Source organism: Canis lupus, chromosome 26, assembly GCF_011100685.1.
Source record: "Canis lupus familiaris isolate Mischka breed German Shepherd chromosome 26, alternate assembly UU_Cfam_GSD_1.0, whole genome shotgun sequence".
Taxonomy (NCBI): Eukaryota; Metazoa; Chordata; class Mammalia; order Carnivora; family Canidae; genus Canis; species Canis lupus.
The window spans coordinates 11,855,219-11,881,921 of NC_049247.1; the positions used below are offsets into that span (position 1 = coordinate 11,855,219).

A 26,703-nucleotide genomic window follows, 5' to 3' on the forward strand; every position below is an offset into this window, starting at 1 on the left:
ATAAGGAGTGAGGGAGCATTCCTGTAAGGCCTGGTCTACACAGCACCAATTTCCTGGTTCATGGAAAACACATAGACCTGGGTTTAGTGAGGCAGGCTGCATGAACTCCATCTGAGAAGAACAGCCGCAGGTTGTCCCTACACAGGTTGTCAAGCCACAGAGGACAGCACCTGCTTCCTCCCTTGGCCGCAGAGCCCAGGTTTTCTCTTGGAACTAGCCCCTTCTTCGTTCTTCTTACCTGCAGATGGTCAATTAGCATTTTCCATCCCCCAACCACACCATTGGTTCAACCATAAGCACGTGCCCAAATTCTATCCAATCAGAGGTTCTTGGGGGACATTCCCCAGAAATCTAGGAGGATGGAACCCTGTCGCTGATCATCTGCTGGGGGAAGAGCCTGTCCCGCAAATGCACCAGCGCTCTGGCGTCTCTCTAGGACTCTGTTTTCTCATGTGTGAAAAGAGGATAATAATTGTATTCCCTTATGGAACTGTGGCGAGAGTTTAATGAGATAATCAATGAAAAGTACCAGGCAAGCAATCCATAAATGTGAACTACGGTGATTCATTTGGTGCAATCATCAGGCTAGATCAGTATCTGACATTTAGCCAGTAACTAAAAATGAGCAGATATCTACAAGTGTCTCTATGATGCTTTCCATGTGCACGTAGACGCCGGTCAACATATCCCAGGGCATATGCTCCCAGATGTGCCAGTACCAAGGCAAGCCCGTCTTTCCAAGTAAATGGAATCCTGACCCTAATCAGGCATGTCTGAAGGCTTGCTCTAGGGAGAATAGTTTGAAATGAGCCACCCTGAACTCCCCCTGGTCACCAAAGGCACCCAGTGGCCCCTGCAGGAGTTCCTGCCAGCCATGAGCATCAGTTGAGTTTGGATTCAGTTTATCCTCAGAGTCATCCTCCCTGTCTCCCTTAGGATTAGATTAGTTTCCTGGGGCTCCTGTAACAAAGTACCGCAGACTGAGTGGCTCAAACAACAGACATTTATCATTTCATAGTTCTGGAAGCTTGTTTGAAATCAAGGTGTCAGCAATGGTGTTCTCCCTTCATGGCATCTCTGTGTCCAAATTTCCCCTTTTTATATGGATACCAGTTGTACTGGATTAAGCCCCACCCTAATGACCTCTTTTAGCCTAATTACCACCATAAAGACCTCTCTGCAAATAAGGTTATATTCTGAGTTAGGAGTTGAATGTAGGAATTTGGGAGGGGACTCAACTCCATGTGTAACAAGGGGTCCGGTACCATCTGTGCACACCCAGACCCACGGGAACATTTCCAGTGTCCAGATAACTAAAATCCACAGCCATGGTGAGTCAGAGGGACATCATGAGGGCAGTGCCTACGAGGCGGGCATTTTGGAAAACCAACAGGGGAGCTGCTGCTCTAGATCTGGATCCACGTCTTTTTACCATGAGCCCCTGGATGAATTTCTTACTCCTTCTGAGCTTCACCTTTGTCATCTGTAACACGAGCTTGATGCAGGGAAGATGCTTAAAGAATTAGGGAAGTGGCTTCGGAGAAACGAAGGTGCCTGGCATGTCGCTGATGACAATTTGGTGTGGTTTACAGTCCATAGACCTGAGTTCAAGTTCAGAACACTGACAATTACAGATCACATGGTCTGATAGATTAACAGATTCTGAGCCTCGGCTTCTTCATGTCTAAAATCAAAATAATTTCAGGACTCGCTTTATCATAGTAGGGAGATAGTTAAATGACTCTCTGTAATATGTGTCACCCACATACACTTAAATGGTAGGTATCACCACTTGCAACCTGCCGAGTGCTCAGTAACTCTTAATGATTCCCCTGACCCCATTTTTCCCTGGCTGCTTGCTTAAATACGGATTTTGAAGAATGCCTTAAGTAGAGATGCACTATGGCACACGTACTTCGAGCTGATCCCTGCTGAGCAAGACAGATAACCCCAAAACTTCTGCTTCAGACCACTCAACTCAAGTCTCCAGGGAAATATTGGACACATATCTTTAGAAAGAGGAAACTTCCAGATGAGACATCAGTTTGTGCTACATCCCCAAAGGAAGTGTCTATAGAGTGGCAGTGAAAGAACCTAAGATGGTAAAATGTCCTCAGCAGCTCAAAACCCAAAAGCAAGGATGTAGGTTCAAACACCTGGGAAGATCTAGGCACTGTTTTATGACAGTGCAGTGGTACGCTGTCAGGTTGAGTCTATCACCCACCCACCCTCATCCTCATCACTCAACAGGTAGCCATGCCTCGATTTATATAAATAGACAGTGAGTCACTGTATGTTGACTCATCTCCCATGAGGCATCAGTAATTTACTTGGAGGCACTTAGATTTTAATGAAGGAAGATGTTTGTACAGCCTGCATGGATCACAAGGACAATATCCTCTTTGCTCCAGAATATTAGTCTCTGTTTATTTAGATCAAAGCCTTATATCCCCTTCCATACCCCTAAAAGGAAAGCACAGTAGAGGTTGCAATATGCCCAGCTGCCTGCCTGCCCCAGATGTTAGTAAGCAGTAAGGGGGCACTCTTGCTCAGGACTAATTTACAGTTCTCCTGCTGGATTATGAAGATAGTTCACAGTGGCCCAAAAGTCAAAGTGGCTTGCTTAAGGGTTGGGAAACCTGAAATTGGGCCTTTCAGCTCTTTGTCCACATTCTGGCTGAGAGTCCTTCCTATCTGCTTGGAGGGCCAGAGGGTTGAGCCAGTAGTCACTCACACCGGCCACAATCCGAGATTTCCACATCTTAGGACCCTGGACAATTGCCCGGGAGGGTGCATTCACGTGGCCACTCATGGATTCAGTGGACATTTGTTTGGACTCCATTATGGCAACACTTCCATGCACTATCTAATGTCTCATTTCATTGACCTGGAGGAAGAAGGATGGCAAAGCATTTAGCAGGCTCTAGTGTGATGTGAAAAGGGCTTGGGCCAAGCGCTTGTTGGGGAATGGCAAGGGTAGGAGAAGGATTCTCAGTGCCAAAGCATGTTTTCAAGAGAGCCCAGTACTCAGATCCCCTGGGAAGGGCATTTGTGTGGGATGGTTCAGAGCACAGACACATAGACTTGGGTGACTGTGGGTAAGTTACCAAACTTCCCTGTGCCTCAGTTTCCTCTTCTGCAAAATGGACATACTAATACCACCCTTCTGGGATTGCCAAGAGGATTAAATAAAATATTCATGTATAACACTTAACACACCACTGACAGAGGGCTACCAGATGTAGTGAAATTACCGTTCTTCCTTTCTGCGGTCCATGTGTAGAACTGTGAAAACGTGCTTCCCTTAACCCACAACAATGTGTTCTGGCCTTTAATAGGAAAAGACCAATACTGAAGAGGTTGTTTCTAGCCTTGGTGACTTTATCTGAAAAGATGAAACAGTGAGCACCCAATTTGTAGGGCTAATGCAAGGGTTACAGGTAAGGCTGTGGAGTGCCTGGCACAAGTGCTAGAAATGCGATATGATTGCAATCCTATGTGGCGAATCAGACCAAGGAGTTCATGGGACTGAATTTACTAAACCTTAGTTCATTGTTATTCTCCTTTAAAACCCCCTGCCCCCACTTTGGCTCAAATGTTGGCATTTGGTTATGGCCTTATGTGTCTAAGACTGAGAACATTTTTTCTATCCATTTCTCTGGACCAACCAATAGACATTCAATAGATGTAGATCTGAGCTATACCTGGAATTCATTGGATGATCTAGCCCCACAATATTCTTTTTTTTTAAAAAAAAAAACTTAATCTTTTTTTTAAGATTTTATTTATTTATTCATAAGAGACATGGAGAGAGGTAGAGACATAGGCAGAGGGAGAAGCAGGCTCCTCTTGGAAAGCCTGATGTGGGACTCAATCCCAGGACCCCAGGATTATTACCTGAGCCAGAGGCAGATGTTCAACCACTGAGCCACCCAGGTGCCCCTAAAAATTTTTTTAGATTTATTTATTTACTTTAGAAAGAGAGAGAGTGAGGGGAGGGGACAGGAAGGACAGAGCAAGAAGGAGAGAAAAATCTCAGGCAGAGGGAAAATGAGTGGGAAAACTTAGGGTGACAGGACATGAGAGACTCCTAACTCTGGGAAATGAACAAAGGGTAGTGAGTGGAAGGGGAGGCAAGCAGAGGAATGGGGCAACTGGGTGACGGGCACTGAGGTGGGCACTTGACAGGATGAGCATTGGGTGTTATACTATATGTTGGCAAATCAAACTTCAATTAAAAAATAAAGAAAAGAAAATCTCAGACAGACTTGGTGCTGAGCACAGAGCCCAACATGGGGGGACCCAGAGATCATGACCTGAGTCGAAACCAAGAGTTGGACATTCAACCGACTGTGCCACCCAGGTTCCCCTAACCTCACATTGTTCTAAAACAATCCCCAAGGCCACCATGCAGGGGCCTGTAATTTAAATATTGGCCAACAGTCTACTGTTTGCCTAGCACTATTCTTGGAACTGAGGTTACAGCAGTGACCCAAATCAATAAGCATCTCTGCCCTCAAGAAGCTCATATTCTAGTGTCATGCTGCTCAACCACAAATGAATAAGAGGCCTGCATGGTTCAACATCAACTATATCATCCCTAGCTTTCTCTCAAATGCTATTCTGGAAAAGACCATGCGAGTCTTTATTTTCAAAGTAAATGATAGATTCTACCCATTGGGAGAGGTAAATAGAGATCTATACACATGTCCAAATAAGTAGTTAAAAATACTGAAAACTATTCGAGCACTGACACAGTATTGAAGTCCTTGATCCAAATATGCCTGAAGCCAACACTCCGATAGACTTCTCAATTTAATGAACCAGTAAAACATTCTCCTTTTGAATGTTTTTGCTTAAGCCAGTTTGAGTTGTGTTTCTGTCAATTGAGGTATGCAGAGAATTTCATGGATCCTGACAATTATCACTACCTATATCATATGACCCTTATGCTGCAGGTACCATGCTCCACAACAGATGTGTAATGAGAAGGGAGACCCAGTCCCTACTCTTATTGATCTCACCATGGTCTAATAAAAGGATGGACACATGAACTGTTATGATGCCATCTGATTTTTTTCAACCTCTCCTCCTTCCTTGAAATAGCCTCTCCTCTTTTTTCCACCGATCCAAATTCCCATCTCACTCTGGCCTGAAGGGGCCAAGTTCACCCTCCTTCATTGACTACTGTTTCCATGGGGATCAAACCATCACACATCCACTTAGGGGAGGAATGGTATATGACACTGCATGCCCTACCTTGCCAACCGCTTCACAGCTTGTGGAGAGTGAAGTGTGTTAACAGTGGTATGTGATAATAATTAGTCAATGTTTTTGGAATTCATTAAATCATATAAATAGTCTAGCTGGTGATTGGAAGGGCATGTGGTGGTGAGGTGGGGGTGGTTAGTGGCATGTGCCAAGAGAGAGTAGCTGAAAACACTTTCTTAGATGAACATTAATTTCTCAGGCCCAGGAGACCATTAGAAACATCTGACAACGCAAACTGCATCTTGAACCATGAATCCAGGCCAGAAGCTCTTTAGAACATTTCAGCCTGATTAAAAATGACTGCATTTCACCAAGGATCTATACGTAAAAAATCACAATGGTTTAGAATCGCTGGCGCTTAGTCGCCCTCCCAGTGTGATAGCCATATTCCTGGATGACAACATTTCTAAGAACTTGCCAAGAAGGCAGCAAGAAAGTACTTCTTCAATGCAATTTCCACTACTATTTCTTGTGGTTTGTGTCATCGTCTTGAATCTAAAGAGAGCCTAAATCCATTTCTGCAGATGGCTCATCACCAGGACTATAAACTGGAGCCTCCTGTGCATATATATTCTATCTGCTTGAAACTTGTCTGCCAGAGCCCATGTACCTCACACAAGCTGTAGGCTTAACCAACAGAAATTTATTTTATCACCTCTCCGGAGGCAGGAAGTCCAAGGTAAAGGTGTTGACAGGGCTGGTTTCTTCCGAGTCCTCTCTCCTTGGCTTCCAGATGGCCTCTCTTCATGTAGTCTTCCCTCTGTGTGTGTTTCTATCTGTGTCCTAATCTCCTTTTCCATGAGGACACCAGGCATCACACACTAGGGCCCACCTGAAATAACCTTATTTTACCTTAAGTACCTCTTTAAAAGACTGATCTCCAAATACAGTCACCTCCTGAGCTACCATGGGTTAGAAATTCAGCATATGAATTTTTGAAGGACACATTTCAGCCGGTGACAGGCTTTTACTGACTTGTTAAGGAGCTTATTATGTACCAGGCGCTGTGCAAACACGTAACGTGTCCCCATCTCATTTCATTCTCCCAAAAGCCCCATCAAAGATGGCACTATTAGTTCTATTCTGCTGATGGGAAGACTGAGGCTCAAAGTGGTTGAATAACTCGAACAAAGTTACACAACCGTTCAGTGTGAGAGACAGGGTTGTGATCTGATCTGGCTGACGTCAAACCCTGTGATTTTTCAGCATCACCCTAAAATATCTACCCAATTGTGGCATTCTTGGAATGATCTCAGGTGTAACAAGATGAACTTTATTTTTTTTTAAGATTTTATTTATATATTCATAAGAGACACAGAGGGAGAAGCAGAGACACAGGTAGAGGGAGAAGCAGGCTCCCTGCAGGGAGCCTGACATGGGACTCGACCCCAGAACCCCAGGATCATGCCCTGAGCCAAAAGCAGATACTCAACCACTGAACCACCCAGGCATCCCACAAGATGAACTTTAGAAAACAAGGTTAATATTTATACATTCATTTGAATGTTATTAAAAAGTAAACTCGGGGATCCCTGGGTGGCTCAGAGGTTTGGCGCCTGCCTTCTGCCCAGGGTATGGTCCTGGAGGCCTGGGATTGAGTCCCACATGGGGCTCCCTGTGTGGAGCCTACTTCTCCCTCTGCCTATGTCTCTGCCTCTCTCTCTCTCTCTCTGCGTCTCTCATGGGTAAATAAACAAAATCTTTTTTTTAAAAAAGTAAACTCATGTAAGAAATCAGAAAGGAAGACAAACCATGAGAGACTCAATCCTGAGAAACAAACTAAGGGTTGCTAGGGGGATGTGGGTAGGAGGATGAGAAAATTGAGTGATGGGTAGTAAGGAGGGCATGTGATGTGATGAGCACTGGGGGTTATACACAACTGATGAATTACTGAATGCTCCATCTGAAACAAATGATGTACTATATATTGGTCAATTGAATTTAAATAAAAATACATAAATAAACTAAAGTCAACTCACCCACCAAACTCACGATTGCTCAGGACGAGCCCAAAGTGGATACTCAGGTTTAAGTGGATACTCAGGTTTAGAACAGTGGGTGGAAAAAAGAAAATTGGATGGGCAGGGCTTGCGCATGGCAAAAATCCTGGAGTGAGTTTGACCACGACTGAATCTGGGAAGGAGTGACTTCCGTAACATACACATTTGTACAAACACATCAAAAGCCGCCGCAGCCACTCCTTGTCAGCCTGACACCCTCCTAAAACGCATCTCCTGAAAACATATTTAATACCCAACACCCAGTAATGACAAGGTCCTACTTGCTCCCCGACGCAGCACAATCACCACACATATAACCGATTGATGTGCTAGAACTTTCCCTGCCAGAGAGCACCAACGCTCTTTTTTGTGTTTGAGGGACACCCATTCTACGTTCTTCTCCTGGCTGATTTACACAAATAAGACACATCCATTCCCTCATCCTCCTTGCTTTCAATCTCTCTCTCTCTCCCTTACTCACCCTCTGTCTCTTTCCAGCCCCATTTCCCCCACACCATCATCCTGTGGAAGAGCAAGGTAGCCAGTATACCAGTAGGACTTGGCTGGAAGAGCAGGTTGGGATCCCTGGTTCAGTGTCCTTCTGACCTTCTCTCTTTCCCCAAACGGTACGTTGTATTGTTTCCCTGCAACCCACAGCAGCCAGTTTCTTTCATCGGTTCTTCACCATGGATTCTGGGGCTTTATTAGCCAGTGAAAATGGCCCCATTCCAACTGACATCAATGAGGTCTCAGCTAGGAGCAGGACGGAGCATTTCCTGTGGCTCCAAGACTCAGACAAACCAGTTTGAAGAGATGCCAGTTGGCTTTACTCAAGCTACCAGTGAGCTATTTTTGACATAAAAAGAAGCTGAATTTAGCTGATAACTGATTGAAGAAATCTTAAACACAACGAGTTGGGGGGGTGGTTAACATCTTGGCAGTGGTGGCAGATAGACAAAGATACTGAATTCGGTCAGCCACAGGTCTTGGAAACAACTCATTGAATTCCATCAAGCAACCAATAGTTTGCAAAACAACTGTTTAATGGAGTCACATTTGTGTATTTGCCCCTCACTCCCATCTTTCTACTGCCTGTTTCTGTAGGAAAACAAAGCCCTAATATTTTCACGAATAGGAAGTTGGCGTAGTAACAAGAAAAATCCCGTAACGCGCTAATATAACGTGTTTTCTTTATCTCCGAAGGAAACCCAATTCCAAAAGTTAAGATACAATTTTCTGAAATGTTTCAGATGTATATGCAACAGGAAAATGGCTTCTGGATGCCCAGCCAAACCTAGGGTTCAGAAAATAATATCTTTAAATATACATCATATCTTTTGAATAATTCAAAAAGGATTCATTCGCCGCCCCCCCCAACACACACACACACACTTGCCCGTTTATATTTGTTCACAACAGCCTTACTTTGCCAGGTGAGAAAGTATAATTATTTTTCCTTCAGATCTGGAGAACTAGACACCCAGAAAGTTTGAGTGGTCTCCCTAAGGTCCCACAGCAACCACCAGCTGGCCCAGAATGGCCCAATTCTGTATTTCAGGTATCTGCTTCATCTTTTGCCCTCAAGGTTGTTTGGTGTAGTTTGATAGAAGCATTTAATAGAAGTTCCTGTGACTTATTTTCAATCTTATAAAATGAGACAACAACTAAGAGTTTTTCTGTTGTGTCCTAACAATTACTTTTCAACCTCGGACTACGTATCCTTCTTTTTTTCACTAAGATTTTATTTGTTTATTCATGAGAAACAGAGAGAGAGAGGCAGAGACATAGGCAGAGGGAGAAGCAGGCTCCCTGTGGGGAACCTGATGTGAGACTTGATCCTAGGACCCCGGGATCACAACCTGAGCCAAAGGAAGATGCTGAGCTGCTGAGCCACCCAGGCATCTCTGGACTATGTATCCTTGACTAGAGTCTGGCCAACAGGGCCACAATATAATGCAACAGTAATATTCCTATTAGTGACTATAACAGCTACAAGTACTGCTAGTACCACTCCACAACCATGTACATCCCTCTCAATGTCTGCCTCAACCCTTTTTTTTTTCGCCTCAACCCTTACAAGCCAACTTGTATGTCCCCATTTTACAAAGGAAGAAACTGAGGATCGGCAAGGTGGAGGCTGCCCAAGATCACACATACAAATATGACATTGAAAATGTTTAGTAAATGAAACGCCTGGGTGGCTCAGCGGTTGAGCGCCTGTCTTCAGCTCAGGGCATGATCCCGGGGTGCGAGGATCAAGTTCCACATTGGGCTCCCTGTGAGGAGCCTGCTTCTCCCTCTGCCTGTGTCTTTCATGAATAAATAAGTAAATAAAATCTTTTTTTTTTAAAAAGGAAATGTTTAGTAGAACCTACAGTGTATGCACTCTAAGTATCAGCATTTACTTCTCTCGGACTTCTACTTGATAAAAACTCTTGCACAGAGAATAGTAACTGGCATATATTAAGATGCAGGTATAAAGCAAATTACTGTCTATAATGATGGAGGGGTGGGGAGGAAACATTCAAGATATCCACCAACAGAGAAAATGACCTTGGGCTGGTTACTTAACTCTGTATGCATCAGGGTTGGTTTCTTTTTTAAGATTTATTTATACATTTTAGAGAGAGAGAGAGAGCATGAGACAAGGAGGGGCAGAGGGAGAGGGAGAGAGAAACTTAAGCAGACTGCGCTCAGCAGGGAGTCTGAAATGCTTGGCTGGATCTCACTACTGAGATCAGGACCTGAGCCAAAACCAAGAATCACTTAACCAACTGCACCACGTAGATGCCCCAGGTTGTTGTTGTTGCTGTTTTATTTTTTTGCTGTTGTTGTTGCTGTTTTAATATCTTTTAAGTAATCTCTATATCCAACGTAGGGCTCCAACTCACAACCCTGAGGTCAAGAGTCTCATGCTCTTCTCACTGAGCTAGCCAAGGCACTCCTGTATGCCTCAGTTTATTTACCTAAATAATGAAGTAGCAATACCAGCTCTCTCATAGGTTGAGAACTCATTAAATAAATTCATTTAATAAATACTTTAAATAAACTACATGGCACCTGGAAAATGCTATGCATGCCTTAGCTACAATTATCATTATATAATAAATTGCTGTGTAGCAATGAGGATGAGTGAAATATATTTATGATATTTGCAACTATATATTATATCTATTTATCAATACTAATGAAATACAATTGTCAGGAATATGATGTGGAGGAGGGAAGCAAATTGTAGAACTGTATACACAGTATGGGGTTCATGCAAATTAAAAAAAAAACACAAACTCAATTTTTATATCACTTTGGGAGAAATGCATATCTTATAAAAGTATAAAAATGTAACTGCAGATTTTTGCCAAAATTACGAGAGTGGTTAGATTTAAGGAGGGGAGGAGATACGAGGAGGAAAATGGTATCAGAAAAGGGAAAACCAGGGCACCTGGGTGGCTCAGCAGTTAGGCATTTGCATTTGGCTCAGGATGTGATCCTGGGTCTGGGAGTCCCCCATTAGGCTCCCTGAGAGGAGCCTGCTTCTCCCTCTGCCTATGTCTCTGCCTCTCTCTGTGTGTCTCTCATGAATAAAAAAGAAAAGGGAAAACCACTTTGGCTTTATAATATTTTACTTCCGTTATTTAAAAAAGGATTTGAGGCAGATATGACCACAGGTTAATTTGTGTTTTCTTTCTGGGTGTTAAGTACATGGACATTAGATATAATAATCAGTGCACTTTTCTGTATTTAAAGAATTTTTTCCAAGTATAAAGAAGAGGCCCACAAAGTCTGTTTATGTTACTATGAGAAGCTCACATTCAGCATATTTGTGATTTCACTCACTATCCTCCTATTTTTTTGGCTTCTTTCCTGGTAGGGAGGAAGGATGGATTATATTTGCTAATGACCAAAAAAGAAAAACATCATTTACCGTCTAAATGTACGATGATCTTTGTAAAGAACTAGGAAGTCATTTTCAAAATACATCTCCGGAGAAGAAGCCAGAGATCGTGATTGTCTCCATAAAGTATAGAGACCTTCAACCATTCCCTGGACCGCTAACACACCCCCCTTTGCCAACCTTCAAGCTGCTCTCTTGAAGGAATGCAGAGGCCACACCAATACTTTACGCAAAGATAGGATTAATTTAAATAAACAATACTCCAACACACTTATAAAAGGGAACAGATTTTTAGCCAGAAAAATTCATTTCAAAAGTCAATAGACCTTTTATAGTTTGTGCAGCAGCCTTAAATTTGTAAATGCCACCCTACTTTTTAATATGACCACAAACATTTTCAAGTTTAATGCAAACTTCCTTCCTTATTGAGGTCTGCCCACATTCAGAGTGGCCAGATTCTGGGTTCAGGCATTTGCTTCAACGGCTGTTATCACACACACACACGCACCCCTGTAATAACAGAAATACCAGTTCTACTTTGTACACCACTTCTCCCCATTGGGAGGAAGCCAGGATTAGAGAATTTTAGCATCTTTCTCCTTTTTCAAATGTTGTAGGTTGTAAGGTTCTTCCTTAAAAACTTCATTCCTCAGTTACTTTTCTAGCAACAGGCTAAGACCCCATGACCTACATCAGGAAGGAACCCTGTGAAGGAGAATGGGACAGCAACACAGAGTGAATAGAGCATGGTTATTTATTATTTGCTTTTATATTGATAGCTAACATTAAAAGCTAATATTAATTGCATGTTTTCTTGGTGCCAGGCAAAATCCTGGGTGCCTGGCATGTTTTGTCACATTTGATCCTCAAAGGAAACCTTTAAGTCAAGTACCAGTATCAATCTTATTTTAAAGATGGGAAAACCCAGACAGTCCAGAAGTTCAGGAACTTGCCCAAGGACACAGAGCAGAAAAAGTCATAGCTCAAGATATGGAGCCAGACATCTGGGATCTCACCCCCTAGCCACCTAGGTTACAGGTTGAGTATGAAAGGTTACCATTCGAATCAGAAGAAATTAATTGTGCATAGATTCTATCCAGAAAATAGGCAAGAGAGTGGTCACAGGCTGGAACTGCCTGGGAAGAAGGAAACTGGACTGTGTGGGGAGGGGTGACAAGAGACATAGTTTCATTATATAACTTTTAAAAAATTTATTTATTTATTAGAGAGAAAGGGAGAATAAGGGGTGGAGCAGAGGAAGAGGGACAAGCAGACTCTGCACTGAGCGCCACACAGGGCTCGATTTTAGGACCCTGAGATCATGACCTGAGCCAAAACCGAGTCGGGTACTCAACCCACCAAGCCACCCAGGCGCCTCTCCTTATATAACTTTTTAAAGAGTTGAAATTTAGTTGTTACAATATACAAGCAGATGTGAAACTAACACACATTCCAGCATCTTGGGTGTGCAGCGAATTGGACATCTTAGGCTCGCAAGAGCTCTTCGCTGACCTGGCTGTGAGTTAGTCCCATCTGCCAAAAAAATCAGATTCCTGGTATCTTCCTGGGGCGTTGCTCTGGTGGGGAAGGAATGCATTTGAAGTCTGAAGGCATCACACGCAGAAGCCCAATCCTCAGATAAGAGGAATTTCGGTAACGGCCCCCAGCTCCTATGTTTAAGGGAGCCCCACAGGAATCTAGCCCCACATCCGGATCTTAACCGACCAATTTTCGAAGCCATATGCTCACACCCCATTACCTTTCAGGGCTTAGTGCTGGCTCCGGGAACAGAGGCCTGCTAGGATTTATGGGAACTGCAGGGGAGAAGGGCAGGCTCAGGACCAAATCCTTTGGAAGCACCCAGTCCACGGGTGGGTTTCCTGTGAACAGCTCAGGGGCGTGCCTGACTTACTCCTGTGTCTGTCGAGTCACCTCAGCGCCATCTGCCACCGTGTGCGCTCTGGCCAACTGTCTGGATTTGCAGTAGAACCTGTTGATTTGCTTTGGTCTGGACTTAGCTGTCCTCCTGCAAGCATCTTATTTTCATTTATTGATTGTGAATGGTGGGGGGGCATGGAAATGAAGGGGAAGCTGAAACAGGGATCAGTTCAGCTGCAGTTATCAGGCTTCAGAAACACATGATCTGGATTTGAGAGCATCCTGCTAAGTGTGTGACTCTGGGCAGGAGGTTGGCCTTTGGAGCCTCAGGTTAACCACCTGTAAAATGAGGCTAAGGATGCTTCTTTGGCACAACTGATATGGGGATGAAGTGAGATGGCTGTTTTTTATTTGTTTGTTTTTAAAGATTATTTATTTATTAGAGAGAGAGAGCACGCACAAGCATCTGGGGAGCAGCAGGCAGAGGGAGAGGGAGAAGCAGACTCCCCACTGATTAAGGAGTCTAATGTGGGGCTTGATCCCAGGACCCTGGGATCATGACCTGAGCTGAAGGCAGATGCTTAACTGGCTGAGCCACCCAGGTGTTCTGAGGTGGGGTTTTTTTTTTTTAATTACTTATTTATTTAAGAAAGAGAATGAGAGAGCATGAGCAAAGGGGAGGGGCAGAGGAGCAGGGATCCCTGAGATAGGGCTGGATCCCAGGCCCCAGGATCATGAACCTGAGGCAAAGGCAGAAGCTTAACCGACTAAGCCACCTAGACACCCCTGAAATGAGATGTGTTTAAAGGGCCTGCCCCAACCTTTGCTCATAGTGAGTGTTCATCAGATGGTGACTACTATGCTGAAGCCGGGGAGCAGAGAAGGGGGGGACAGGGGTGGAATGCTGTTAAGAACAGAACCACGAGATAAATAAATCTTTAAAGAAAAAAAAAGGGGGCAGCCCGGGTGGCTCAGCCGTTTAGCGCCTGCCTTCATCCCAGGGCGTGACCCTGGAGACCCCGGATCGAGTCCCACGTTGGGCTCCCTGCATGGAGCCTGCTTCTCCCTCTGCCTGTGTCTCTGCCTCTCTCTCTGTCTCCTCTCTGTGTATTCTCATAAATAAATAATAAAATCTTAAGAAAAAAAGAAAGAAAGAAAGAAAGAAAGAAAGAAAGAAAGAAAGAAAGAAGAAAGAAAGAAAGAAAGAAAGAAAGAAAGAAAGAAAGAAAGAAAGAAAGAAAGAAAGAAAGAAAGAAAGAAAGAAAGAAAGAAAGAAAGAAAGAAAAAGGTGGCTGGGTGGCTCAGTTGGTTAAGCATCTGACTCTTGGTTTCGGCTCAGGTCATAATCTCAGAGTCCTGAGATCACGCCCCATATCTGGTCTTGCACTTAGCTCAAAGTCAGCTTGTTTTCTCTCTCTCTCTCTCTCTCTCTCTCCCTTTGCCTCTCAATTGCTGCTTGCTCTCTCTCTCTCTCTCTCCCTTTCTAACTAAATAAATCTCAAACAAACAAAAAGAATCACAAGGACAACAACCATTTTCTAGTATTTTATCAGTTCATTTAAAAATTACTTCTGGGGTGCCTGGCTGCAACTTTTGATCTCAGGGTTGTGAGTTTGAGCCCTACATGGGGTGTAGAGATTACTTAAAAATAAGATCTTGGGCAGCCTAGGTGGCTCAGTGGTTTAGCATCGCCTTTGGCCCAAGGCATGATCCTGGAGACCTGGGATCGAGTCCCACGTTGGGCTCCCTGCATGGAGCCTGCTTCTCCCTCTGCTTGTGTCTCTATCTCTCTCTCTCTGTTTCTCAAGAATAAATAAATAAAATCTTTTTAAAAATCTTAAAAAGAAACTACTGGCATAGGCAAGATCTATGCAAAAGGCAAAACCACTGCAAAAGTACAAAAAGAGTGTACAGTGAAAGGAACTCTCTCTCTCCCCTCGTCCATCCAGTTAGACTCTGGAAGTAAGAAAGGAGGCAGGGTGACAGTGTCTTGTGTACCCGTCTATGTGTTAGCCCAAAGGATTGCCTTTCCTCTCACAAATGGCAACAAACCGCTCTGCCCCTCACTTTTATTATTTTTTTTACTTCTTTCTCAGAGATCTCTTCTCACCTGTATTGACAGAAACCCCCCAGCCTTCTCTACACATGCATAATATTTTACTATTCCTTTTACCATAGTTCATCTAATCAGAACCTCATGAAAACCAATCTATCACTTTTTTTTGCTGTCAAATCAGTGCCGCATTGAATATCTTTATACATCCGCTATTTTGCATATGAAGGATGACGTCTGTAGGGTTGATATCTGGGGGGGCAGGTGGAATTTCTGAGTCAAAGGGTCCTGCTCTCCTATTTTTCATGGATATCCCAAATCTCCTTTCCCCATGTTGGCTGTACCATCCACCTTCTCCCTACTCATGACTTCTGAGAGTGCCTATTCCCCACACCCCTCAGCGTGGTGTATTAATCAAAGATGTTCATCTTTACCAATCTGACTGGTTTCTAACCTTTAAGAAAGCTAGGCAATAATGACTTAAAGAAATAGGGCTCATCAGCCAGCTGCTTGGGTCATTCCAGAAAGCCAGACACAGAGAGCATATGCTCTGGGAAATGAACTGTGTGCTACCAGTATTTCTTTCCTAAAGCCAGCCCCCCCAAATCTGCACACAGGAGCACCTGTTTTTCTGCCTCTAGAAGCACCGAGTGCCCAACATGGTTCCCCAGCCAGCCTCTCCCTGCAGGAGGCTATGATCACCCCAGTGTTACTCAGAGATGTCAGCATTTTCTCCCTGTCTGGTCTGCCCTGCAGGCGGAGTTTAAGGCCTGGGGAGGAAATGACCTCTTATTAATAAGGAAGCTTTGGAAAGGTAGATGGGGTGGAGGCTACTTATGGGGGCAGCATGGTCAGATGTTAATATTCTCATCACTTACGAAAGGGGGCAAGAGTGTGGAATTCCTACCCTCTTTGTCAAGCCAAAGAAGTGAAACGGTTGGAAGATGAATGTTGGTGGCTCTGAACAGCAAATTATGGAACATGACGCTTTTCATTCCGGTGTATTTATGGGATTTATATTTACCTAATAAATATAACAATGGATGAACAGCTGTTGTGAAGGGGAAGGTGTAGGCTGGGGGGGGGGGGGTTGGGGGCAATAGAAATCTGTCCTCTGGGAAGGGAGCTAGGTGGTCTTCGAAGGATTTTAATGGTGGATGGTTTGTTTGTCTTCTTGAAATTCTCGCTAACAGTTCTTGCTAACAGTTGGCGAGGCTTTCTCCCTGGGCTCTCAGAACAAAGGTGGGAATCAAATGGGCAGCAGACCTGCACAGAGCCTGGTATGCCCATGTGGGCAATAACACAGGGTGCACGGGCTGGTAACTGGATATGCCACTCGTCCCAATGGTCAGTCCCGATGACTGTGGAACTTAATAATCTTTCAGCCTCTCCTCTCCAGCCCAAGCAGATCTGGAAGGGCTGGTGCTAACCAAATGCAAGACTTCTGGATGGTTCTTAAAATGTCCTCCTCCCCTTTTTGATTTTCTCCAGGCCACTGCGACCTGCTGCAGTTGGGTTTTTCCATGATCAAGAATGTTTAAGTTCAACAGCAGCACATGCTAAGCGAAGAAGCTGAGAGTTAGAATAGAAAGAAGCAAGGAGGGAGACAGAAGAGGAGAGTGAGGAAAACAGGGTGGAGGGGGAGAGATGCCAAATGGTATGAAAAGGGAAAAGACATCAGAAAGTCCGGGGAGAGGGTGGGTCTGAAAGCCTGCAACTAGGGAAAACTGATGGAAAAAAGAAAGAAAAGTGAGCATATAATGGGAAAGAGGGGATCCAGGAGGGAAGGAAGGAAGGTCGGGAGGCAGGCTGGCGGGAAGGGGAGAGGGGAGAGGAAGCGAAGGTAAGGGAAAACGGGATGAAAGGGGGGGAAAGAAGAGATAAGACGGGCGAAAGCGTAAGAGACCCCGAGGAGCCAAATGATGGAAAATGAAGCCAGGAGAGCTTTGAACGGCGCTGTTTGTGCAGTTCTTTCCAACGGGCTGCTGCCACCCGCTTTTGTGGCGGCGCAGACATCTGAACTCTCAAAGGAGCTTCCGCTCCGCGCTCGGCTGGCCGCAGAAAGGCGTTTTTGCCAAAACCCCATCGTGGAGCTGCAGCTCAAAGGCCATCGCGGCAGGGGCGCCAGCGGCCCCGGTTGCGGGTCCTCTTCGTCCGGGCTGGCGAGGCCCCACGGTGTGGGATGGAGTCCCAGGCCTGCGTCCCGGGCGCCCGGGGCCCGAACCTGGGGACGGAGCGCGCAGACGCCCGGGGCGCAGGGGCGCGCGGCGCTGGCTCAGGTCCGCTAGGAACCCACAACCGCCTTTCTCCGGCGGGCGCGCCGAGGCCTCTTTACAACACAAACCTATAATTTACACATTTTGATTCCGCCTGTAATTTCGCCCTCGGAGCTCCGACGCCATAAAACTCGTGGGGCCTGGCGAAGGGACCCCCACCCCACCCCACCCGCCCCACCCCACCCCCCAAGGCCCCAGCTTTCCCCGAACGTCCCTGCGCTGCTCCAAATAATCGCGTGGACGGCGGCCAAGAATAACTCGAAAATAAACACAACTCCCGGGCTCCGAGCGCAGGCCGTGGGTCCCTCCCGGCCCCACCTGGCTCTGGGGCCCAGGGGAGGAGGGGAGGCCACGCCAGAGCTCTGCGCTCAGAGCGCTGCCCGGAACCCTAAAACCCTTCCTGGACCTCTATTCAAAACTGGTGACCCGCGGGCTGGCCTTTGTCCCTCTGTCTCTCCTAGCGGGAAAATTATCTGGCTTCTGACCTCTATCCGGAAAAAAGAACAACGATGAAAAAGACCCAGCGTGGACCGGAGAGAGTTTTCCCCCCTCTAAACTCCGGGACTTCCCCGATTCGACAGATCTCAATCGCATGCTACGCTTAACGCCCACCCCAGGTCTGAGCGTGTGGGTGCGTGCCAAAGCTGTGCAGAAGTGCAAGGGCGCGCGCGTGCCCTCATTCGCGTGTATGTAATGAAGTGTATACCCGCCGAGGCGCGTGCAAATAACTGTGTGCGCAAAGAAGATTCTGTCCACAGATAATTATACGCAAATTATCCATGGCTCGGAACGTGCGAAAAGCCTGGGCAAACGATTATTGATGTGCAAGTAATTCCGACGTGCCAACGATATGGGGTTGCGCTAGTACCTCTACGCGCATATAATTCTTTGGGCAAATTGTTCCGTGTGCAAGTGATTTAGTGTTCGCGCCAATGATTCTACCGCTGCAAACAACTGTGCTGAAGTGTGATGCCTTAACAGAGCCAAAGAAAGGGCTCCCCCAAAAAAATCCTTTCTCGGTGGTTGGCCAGGCTGCACATCTCCGGGACCGCCTAAGTCCCGAGAAGCAGCGCGTAAAAGAAAAGCCGCCTTGCTTCCCACGCGGGCTCTGTCCCGGCACCCACGGGGAAGCAGAGAGGGTGGGTGTTTTCGGGTCCTCTCTTGGCCTCCCCCCAAATGCTGCTCCGCGGCGTCGGTGCGCTCCAGCAGCGTTTGCGCCGCAGCGCGCCGCGCGGTTTCGAATTCCCGCGGACGCACGGTCCCCCGGGTCTCCAATAACCGGCTGCCGCCGCAGAGCGCCCAGACCCGCCTGAGGTTTCCCCAGCGTCCGAGAGCCTCCGGAACCTTTCCCCGGGCGGGGTGCAGCCGGCCCAGGGCAGCGCCCCCGCGAGAAAGCGAAAGTCCTCGCGCTGCACGGAAGGCTGGCGCGCGCGCTGCAAACCCCAGTCGGCAACCACTGGGGAGAAGTGGGAGAGCAAGCCCATGTGTCCCCCACGGGCACTGCAGTGGCGAAGCATGTCCTGGCGAAGGCGGTCCCTCCCAGGGCGCACACGTGTGCCCAGAATTATAATACAATATAACACATCGTAATATCCGATATTATACTGCGTTTACCTTCCATTAGGATGTGTATATTGTGTTAGGCTGTGCTTATGTGTTTGTTACGACGTGCTGTGATATTGTATCTCTCAATCTCACTACCATGTGCCCCGCGCACCTACTGGCTTATTTGATTCCCACAAAGAGCCTGGAGGCAGGACTCGTTTCTCCCACTGCGCACTGCAGGTACAGAGAGGAAAAGCCTTTGCCCAGCGCTGCCCAGCGAGAAAGGGGCAGGGCTTGGATTGGAACCCAGAGCCTGAAGACTAGCAGTAGGGGGGTGAGAAGCAAACGTCCACCCTCACAGCTCGGTAGGAAGATATCCCACACCGCACGCTGCCGTTTCTGGACTAGACCAGCAATATAGATGCATTTTATTGTAGGGGCACAGCGTGGCTGAGCCGAGCGGCTGCCATCCTGCACTCTGCAACCCTCTGGCTGGGAACTCGGGGCACACGTGGCTTGCTTCTCCCAACAACCCTGCGAGGGAAGGAGTGTTATCAAGGTTCATGGATGAGGAGGAGGTTCAGAGAGGTTGGAGAGTTTGCCCCGTGCCTCTCAGCAAATGAGGGGGGGAGAGTTTCAGGTCCGGCATTTGGACTCCAAAACGATTTTGATTTTGATAACTGCATTCCCAAGCCCACCCTGTGGCATCCCAGTTTAATCAGAGTCCAAAGGTAGGTGGAAGACTGCTGGTGGAGAACAGGCTTTAGTGAGAGGATTGGTTAAAGGCAATAAAAACTCTGGATCTCCTCTCCAAGGGGAAGGAGGTCCAGGAGTCCTAAGTCCAGTCACTGGAACCATGATTGTGGTCATGGACCTTGCCTGTGACTCGGTTACAGTTCCACAGTCTTCCTTGGGGACCACAGAGCAGAGAATGGATCCTGCACATACCCTAACCTTCCCTCATCTTTATGGGCGGCTGGAGGGTCACCCCCTGGAGGGTCACCCCCTGGAACACAACCACAGGACACCGCTTCATCCCTTCCCTCCAGTTCTGAAAGCCCAGGGGTCACTGTGTCCTCAAAAATGTCCCCGGGACCAGAGGATAATAACCCATCAAGGTCTTCTGGGAGTTCCCAGGGGAGAGGACCTTTTCCATCTTGCCTCTCAGACCCTCCTGCTGCCAGGCAGAGCTCCACACCCGAGAAATAAAAACCCAGGAAAGGAATCCAGCCCCAGCCCGCCTAGATGATTCGACCCCTGGCCCTGAGCCGGGTTTCCTTTCCAAATACCCAAATTGTTGGGGAACTTCACGGACGAATTCACTGGGCTCTGTAAGTGTAGAAAGGGCTGCTATCCTTGGGTTCTGCCAGAGGTGCGAGATGCCAGAGACACCCTCTCCCCTGAAGGGGCCCTCCAGGAAACGAAAGGGTCAGAAATTGGCGCCTCGGCAGCAAAACGGTATCCGCTGGAGGCTGAGATCTGATAGACGTTTCCGAAGCTGAAAAAGTAGACCGAATTGTCCCCAACCCGCCTCCGCTGGGGTTGGAGGTGGCGCACCGCTGCTAAGTGCGGGCAGGGAGTTGTTTAAACTGAAGGCACGAATACTGGACTTTTTGTTTTGTTGTGTTGTGCTCGCCTTTCAAGATAAAACGTGGATCTACACCTTCCTTGGGAAAAACAGGGCTGAAGAAATTAGACAATGATCCAGAAGTGGGGGGTTTAGCTTCCTCTCTCCCATAGATACTTAATTATCTGGCTATTTGGAGCAAAGTTTAGAGGGCTAGTGTCTGCAAGATTAGAAGGAACGCTTTAATTTTCTATTTCTGAGTGAGTCTCAGGGAGTTGGGGGCGATGCGTGCTGCTCCATGGGAAACCTGGTGCCAAATTTGAGGCTCTTCCCTAGGCCATGAAGGTGGCTCGATGATGCCTCCTTTGAGAGGAAGCCAAGGTGACCTTCCTCCTCACCACCCTCATCACCAGACCCTTCTCTCCTTCCTCCACCCCAGACTCCAGCCGGGGGAAATTTGGCAAAGGAAAAAAAAAAAAAACAAACCACCAGAAGTATCTGGAAATTTTGAGTGCCGGTATATCCTTCAGAGTCAAGGCTGAGAGGATGGGACATTTCAGTCTTGCTAACGTAATCTGGACAGTTGTCCCCAGAAGAGCAAACTCTGACAGGTTGGCAAAGCCAAGAAATTCTGGACAATTCGATGTAACCTAACTGGCAATCTGCCTGTATAATGCCAGGGGCATCGGATGGGGGACTCTGCAACAAGGTGGCGATCTCCGTAAAAAGTTTAGTGGAGTATTTCGTTTTATTTCAAAATGCACAGTCCGGGCTGGAATTTCCCCCTGGGCCACACTCGCCGCCGGGCACCGAGATCGCCTCACGGTGGCGGCTAAGGCCCCCTGGAGCAAATCCCCGGCTCAGCTCGGAGGAGCCAGAGTGGGGGCCACTCAGAGGGGAGGGTCGCTGGGTGCGCTCACAGCAGATTTCCCCGCGCGGACCCAAGAAAGATGACATAAGTGGCGCTGACGAGCACTGCCCGGCTGAAACGCGCCTAAATAAAGGGTCCGCCGGCAGCGTGGGCCAGAGGGATTGCCTCACACTCCGGAATCAGGCCCAGACACGTTTGGAAATGTTTTGCTGGCCGCCCGCCCCGCAAGGGCGACAGCCACAGCCGGCGGCCCAGGCAAAGCTGCGCCGCTGGTCACAGGCTGGCGCTGAGCGGCGGCCGCTGTGTCCTCCTCTGAGGTTGCCTTTTTTTTTTTTTTTTTTTTTAGTGCCCTCCACATTTGTGTGCCCCCTGGGGGCAGGGCTCTGCCTGCAGCACCCCAGCTGTGACCAGAAAGGCGTTACCGAATTGCGAATTGCGGAGGCAAGACTTTGGCACGGAAGGAGGCAGGGTTATTTTCAACATGGGTTTCCCCCAGCGATGGGCGGGCTGCGCGAGGGGGAGAGGACCCTCCTGGCCACGGCTGGGTCCCCAGGGCCCAGAGCAGAGCCTGAAAACAATGCAATATTTCTTGAATCAATGAATGAATCCAAAAATCAGGCTTCCGATCTTAACTGTATCATCATCCCCTCTGGGACACCGAATGTCTCTCTCTGGCCTGCGTCCCCTCTGCAGAGTAACAGAGCAGCCTTGTGGCCCCTGCCAGGCTCTCACGACTCAGTCATAATAAGTGAAAACCACAAAAATATCTGACACTCATGGGCCACCTATGCTTTTCATCGAGCTTTATGATCACTTACTCGCCTGACAATTATTAGGGGTAGAGGCTGTTATATCCCCATTTTACAGATGAGCAACCAGGAGCTCAAATACACTAACTCAGACCACCTGGTTCATGCGGGGGTTTCATGAGTGTGTGAGTCCTGTGCTCTAGAGGCCGGATCTAGGGCACGATGAGCACCAAGCCCATCGCACCCTATTTCTCCAGACTTTTAAGACAACCCTACACAAGTCCTCCCAACCGCACAGGGGATCTGCTTCTCCCCTAGCTGCGTATCTGGAGCCGCGCAGTCCAGCCAGACTAAGCCCAGACGCTCGAAGGAGGCTGTAAGCGGCTCTAAACTTCTGGATCAGGGCTCGGACCCCTAACGTCTTGGGCCGCCGTGTCCGCATGCCCTAACTCAGGAGGCAAAAGAAAGGGGTTTTCTGCTTTCCTGCCCAACGCTGCATATTAAAATACTGCTTGGAATTCCTCAAGCCCGGAAGAATCTAGAGTGGGCACAGGTTACAACGAAAAGGGTCCCGAGAAAGGTCACCCATAGACAGATGTGACCCACCCAAGACCCTGTGCCTTGGCTCTGTGCGCCCCACCCGCATCTTTACGCACTGGCACAATTGCGCCCGGCGCGTTTGGCTCAAGCAGAGATCCCGCCCGCGGGTCTCCAGTCCCGCCTGGCTTCGGCCACTGCGCGCTCGTCAGCATAATGAATGGAGAGAGAAAAGAAGGGGTGGGGAGGGAGGGGGCATTGTGACGGGGTGAAATATCTTGGAAATAATACACCGAGAGAAGGAAATATGGACAACAGTTTATCAGCGCCCCCGCCCCCATTGCCCGCATGTTTAAAACCCCTAAGTAATTTTAGATTGTGTCTTCAGTTAATATATCTCTCTCCCTTTCCCGCGGGCTGACAGGGAAGCGCCGTGGCTGCAAGATGTCTGCAAAAAAAGGGTCTTTAAGAGTTTCCACATTGTTTAGCTACACAAATGTGTTTGTGGTTCTCGAGGTCCTCCCCCTCCCCCACCCGCCTCCGAATCTCATTTCACTTTATGACTCCAATTGTTTGAGGATGCCCGCGCCACATAAATCCTGCTTCGAGATTAATCTCTCTGCTCGCTCGCGCGGGGCGCAGTTATTTTTTTTTTCTTTTTTTTGGAGTTCTTTAAAAGAGGGCGCCGGGCGGAGATTTATTAACAAGGAAAAATAGTTTATTTTTATAGTCGACCTCAGAAAAGTGGGGGTGGGAGCGGGCCAGGGAAGGGGAGTCGCTCAGATGGATAAACAATGAGGCTGGAGGGGCTGGGGTGTTAAAGACCTTTTCAGCTAAGCCTGGGCTGGCGACTTGAACTTTTCTCCTGGCTACCCGCAGCTCGGCTGTGGATGCGGGGCCGGCTGTGCAAGGTGTGCCCGGGTGGGTCTGCTGACCGACTGTGTGTGTGTGTGTGTGCGCACCTGTGTGTGGATGGGCATCCCACACACTCCTGGGGACAAGTCTCTTCGAGAGAGACACGGTCCCCAAGGATGTTCCCCAAACTAGCCTCTGCCCGGAGCTGCGATCTTCCCTTCCGTTGAAGTTAAGTGACACGGATGGCCGTCAAAGGTCTGCAGAGCACTGGATGCTCTTTGTGAAATTGTGAACGTTTGGTGTATTTTTCTGGAGAAAATCCATAGTTTTCATCAGCTTCTCTGTGGATACCTTGTCATCCGAAAGGTTAACGGCCCACTAATTAAGGAAAGAGCTAAGCAGGGCCTTTTACCTTCCCACTCGCTCTATGCAAGTTTTTGTATTTCAAACCAGCTTAGTACGTGTCATTAAAGAGTAACAATGACCATTGGCCACCCTGGTAACCTAGGGCATTTTGGAGGTCGATTTGGGCCCCATTTTGCACTCATGATACTTGGGGATTCTTACCCCGTGTTAGATTAAGGGCCAGGGGGCCTGAGCTTGGCTTTTAGCCTCTAACCAGCTGCCTTGACCTTGATGGCAGTGGCAGCCCTTTCCTACAGTCAGTTTCCCTTTAAACTTTTGGAAGGAACATTTTTGAGATGTCTACGCACTGATGTTGTGCTGTCTCTCACAGCCAACTGCCCTGAGAGTGAATGCAGGAGAAGAACACCCAATCTGGAACGCTCCACCTGGCACGAAGGGTAAAAAAACCCTGAAGTCCTGGTGCGGAAGAGAGGTTCTTAACCTTCCGTAGAATGTAGACCTTTGGAGAAGCTCATAAAAAGATGGCCTTTCTCTGCACCAAAGAAGAAAAAAAGCACTTCAGTAGTCGATTTTGCATATAATTTTCTGGGGTCCCTGGACAGGTGAAGGTCCCCTGCTTAAAGCGAAGAGATGCAGCACAAACGCTGAGCAGTGCCTGAGGAGGGGGCTCATCCCCGAAAGCTGACCAGTCAGAGCCCCGTTCAGTGTTGCCAGGGCGAGCAGAGCAGGGGGAGAGGGTGACAGGAGTACTCCCCTCCTTTGATTCGCAGACCCGGGCACAGCCGGAGACCGCCCGGCACCGCGGCGTCTGTCTGTCTGCGCGTCTGCCTGCGGGTCCCGGCTGTCCCGAGTGAACTGGAAGGGCATTGGGAGCGCACTGGATCAGTGTGAGGGCGGGCCCTGGAGAGGCCTTCCTGGGGGCCGGGATCGGCAGCAATCTCCCAGGACCCAGTCCTGAGCAGCAGCTCGCTGCTCGTTTAGGGTGGGTGCTGGAGTTACAGGCCTTGAAGGCATACTTGGCTGGCGTCTGCAAGCCTCTCTGCAGTTCACTGACTCGGGTGCTATTCTCCCCAGACATCTTTCCCCGGGACTGGGGACACCTGTTCAGGGCAGAAGCAGGCCATAGTTCAACCTGTTTGATCCCACCTGGGTCCCCATCCAGGGGAACGCACATCCCAGGCAGCTGTGCTGCTCAGTTGACTCTAGACGGTGCCAGAATTTTCTAAGCATAGACCACCCAAAATAAGCCTCTTTCTATTTTCAAACGATCTTTCAAATTATCACCTTACTAAACCCCAACAACCCACTTAGTAGCTATTAGAATCTGTCCCTGCAAGATGAGAAGGACAGGCCCAGAGAAGTTAAGCTACTAGCCAGAGAGTGCACAGTAAAAACCTGAGAGCATCAGGGCTTCAGACTCCAAATCCCTGTCACCTTCTCATGCACCTCATGCAACGCAATCAGCCTCTTACCACGGGCCCTCGCACCCCAACACGCAGGTACCCCCATATGCGTGGTAACGTCGCAGTGGAACAGAGCGCACACCGCTCCTGGTTGGAGCCTGTCAAGCCCAGCCGTGGGAAAGTGACAGCGCGCCCAGGAAGTCAGGCGCGGCTCCCGGGCGCACCCTTACTGACAACTTGGGGGGCACGGCCTCTGTCCTAGTACCTCCTCTCCTCCCCCTGCACCCCACGACATCCCTACCCTGAGGCCCTCTGGCTGCCAGGTTGCACTGACCCCTGCCATTCCTGCCTTTTGCCTCCACCTCCATGCCCCTCCCCCGCTCTGGTTCTCATAAAATACCAGCCTTTTCCAGGCCCGGAGGGAACACTGCCCTGAGGGTGGAGGCACCGTCAGTTGCTCCCCACCCACCTGATGATGCCTTACCTGGTCGCGGGGATGGACGCAGGCCTGCCCTGGCAGCCTAAGCGCGCACTTGCGTGCACCCTGGCGTGAAGCGCTCCATCAAGCATCCACTGGCCTCCAGCCGCGTTTCCGGTTGTAGCACTGGGCGCCCCCCGAGCGGGCCCGATAAGCTATCGGGCGGCCGGGCCCAGGAGGGCGGTCAGCGGCGAGCCAGGGCACCTCCGGCCGGCTCCCGGCTCTGGGCCCGGCTGCCTGCCAGCAGCGCTCAGGACAGCAGCGAGATGCCTGCCGAGGTGTTTCTGGTTACAATCACCTCACACACAGGCCTGCATTCCGCCCCCGCCCCCCCATCCTTACCATTATGTCTGAAGTCACACCTTCTCTGGGCCTGGGGAGCTTTGCCGGGGTGGGGGCGATGAGTGCCTGAGTGCCCGGGCCAGAGTTGTTGATCCACAGAACTCCAGCAGGTCCGTGAAAAAGGAATATTTTGGTGGTCAGAAAATCAGCATTGAGTAGACACGCTGCCCGTCTCTATCCACCACGAGTTTTCTACCAATTTATCTGGGGCTGCTGTGTGTTCCTGATTATTTTCTGGAAGGGCTGAGGCATACTGCTTAATGGGTCGTTTTGTTTTCTTTTTCGGAAAATGGAGGGCTTAAGAGATACGAAGAGATTCTCGGGAGAAAACTAATCTTGGTCCTCACTTAGTCTGAAAAATTCATCCTCATCCTCATCATAGAGCGGCTAGCATGGATCGAGTGCTTATGCGCTTTAATTCTTCAAAAAAGGTCTGTGAGGTGCGAACTGTTATTTTCCTCGTTTTGCAGACGGAGGCTTGGAGAGGCGATGTCCCAGGGCCCCACGGCTATGGGAAGGGCAGCCCCCAATGGCCAGGCACACAGTAGGTGTGTTATAAAGTGGGAAGTCTGAACCTTGGCAATGGAAGGGAAAAGATGCCATCACTGGTCTGTCTT

The 26,703-nt window shown here is 48.4% G+C and overlaps 1 protein-coding gene across 1 annotated transcript in view; it reads right to left on the reverse strand.

Moving 5' to 3' along the window:
* Positions 1 to 25,866, reverse strand: part of TBX5 (T-box transcription factor 5) — an 86,894-nt gene extending 61,028 nt beyond the window's left edge. Inside the window, exon 1 of the mRNA XM_038575197.1 lies at positions 25,751 to 25,866. The gene's annotated coding sequence lies outside the window, so the exon portion shown is untranslated. The remainder of the gene's footprint in view (positions 1 to 25,750) is intronic.
* Between the last annotated feature and the right edge of the window lie 837 nt (positions 25,867 to 26,703).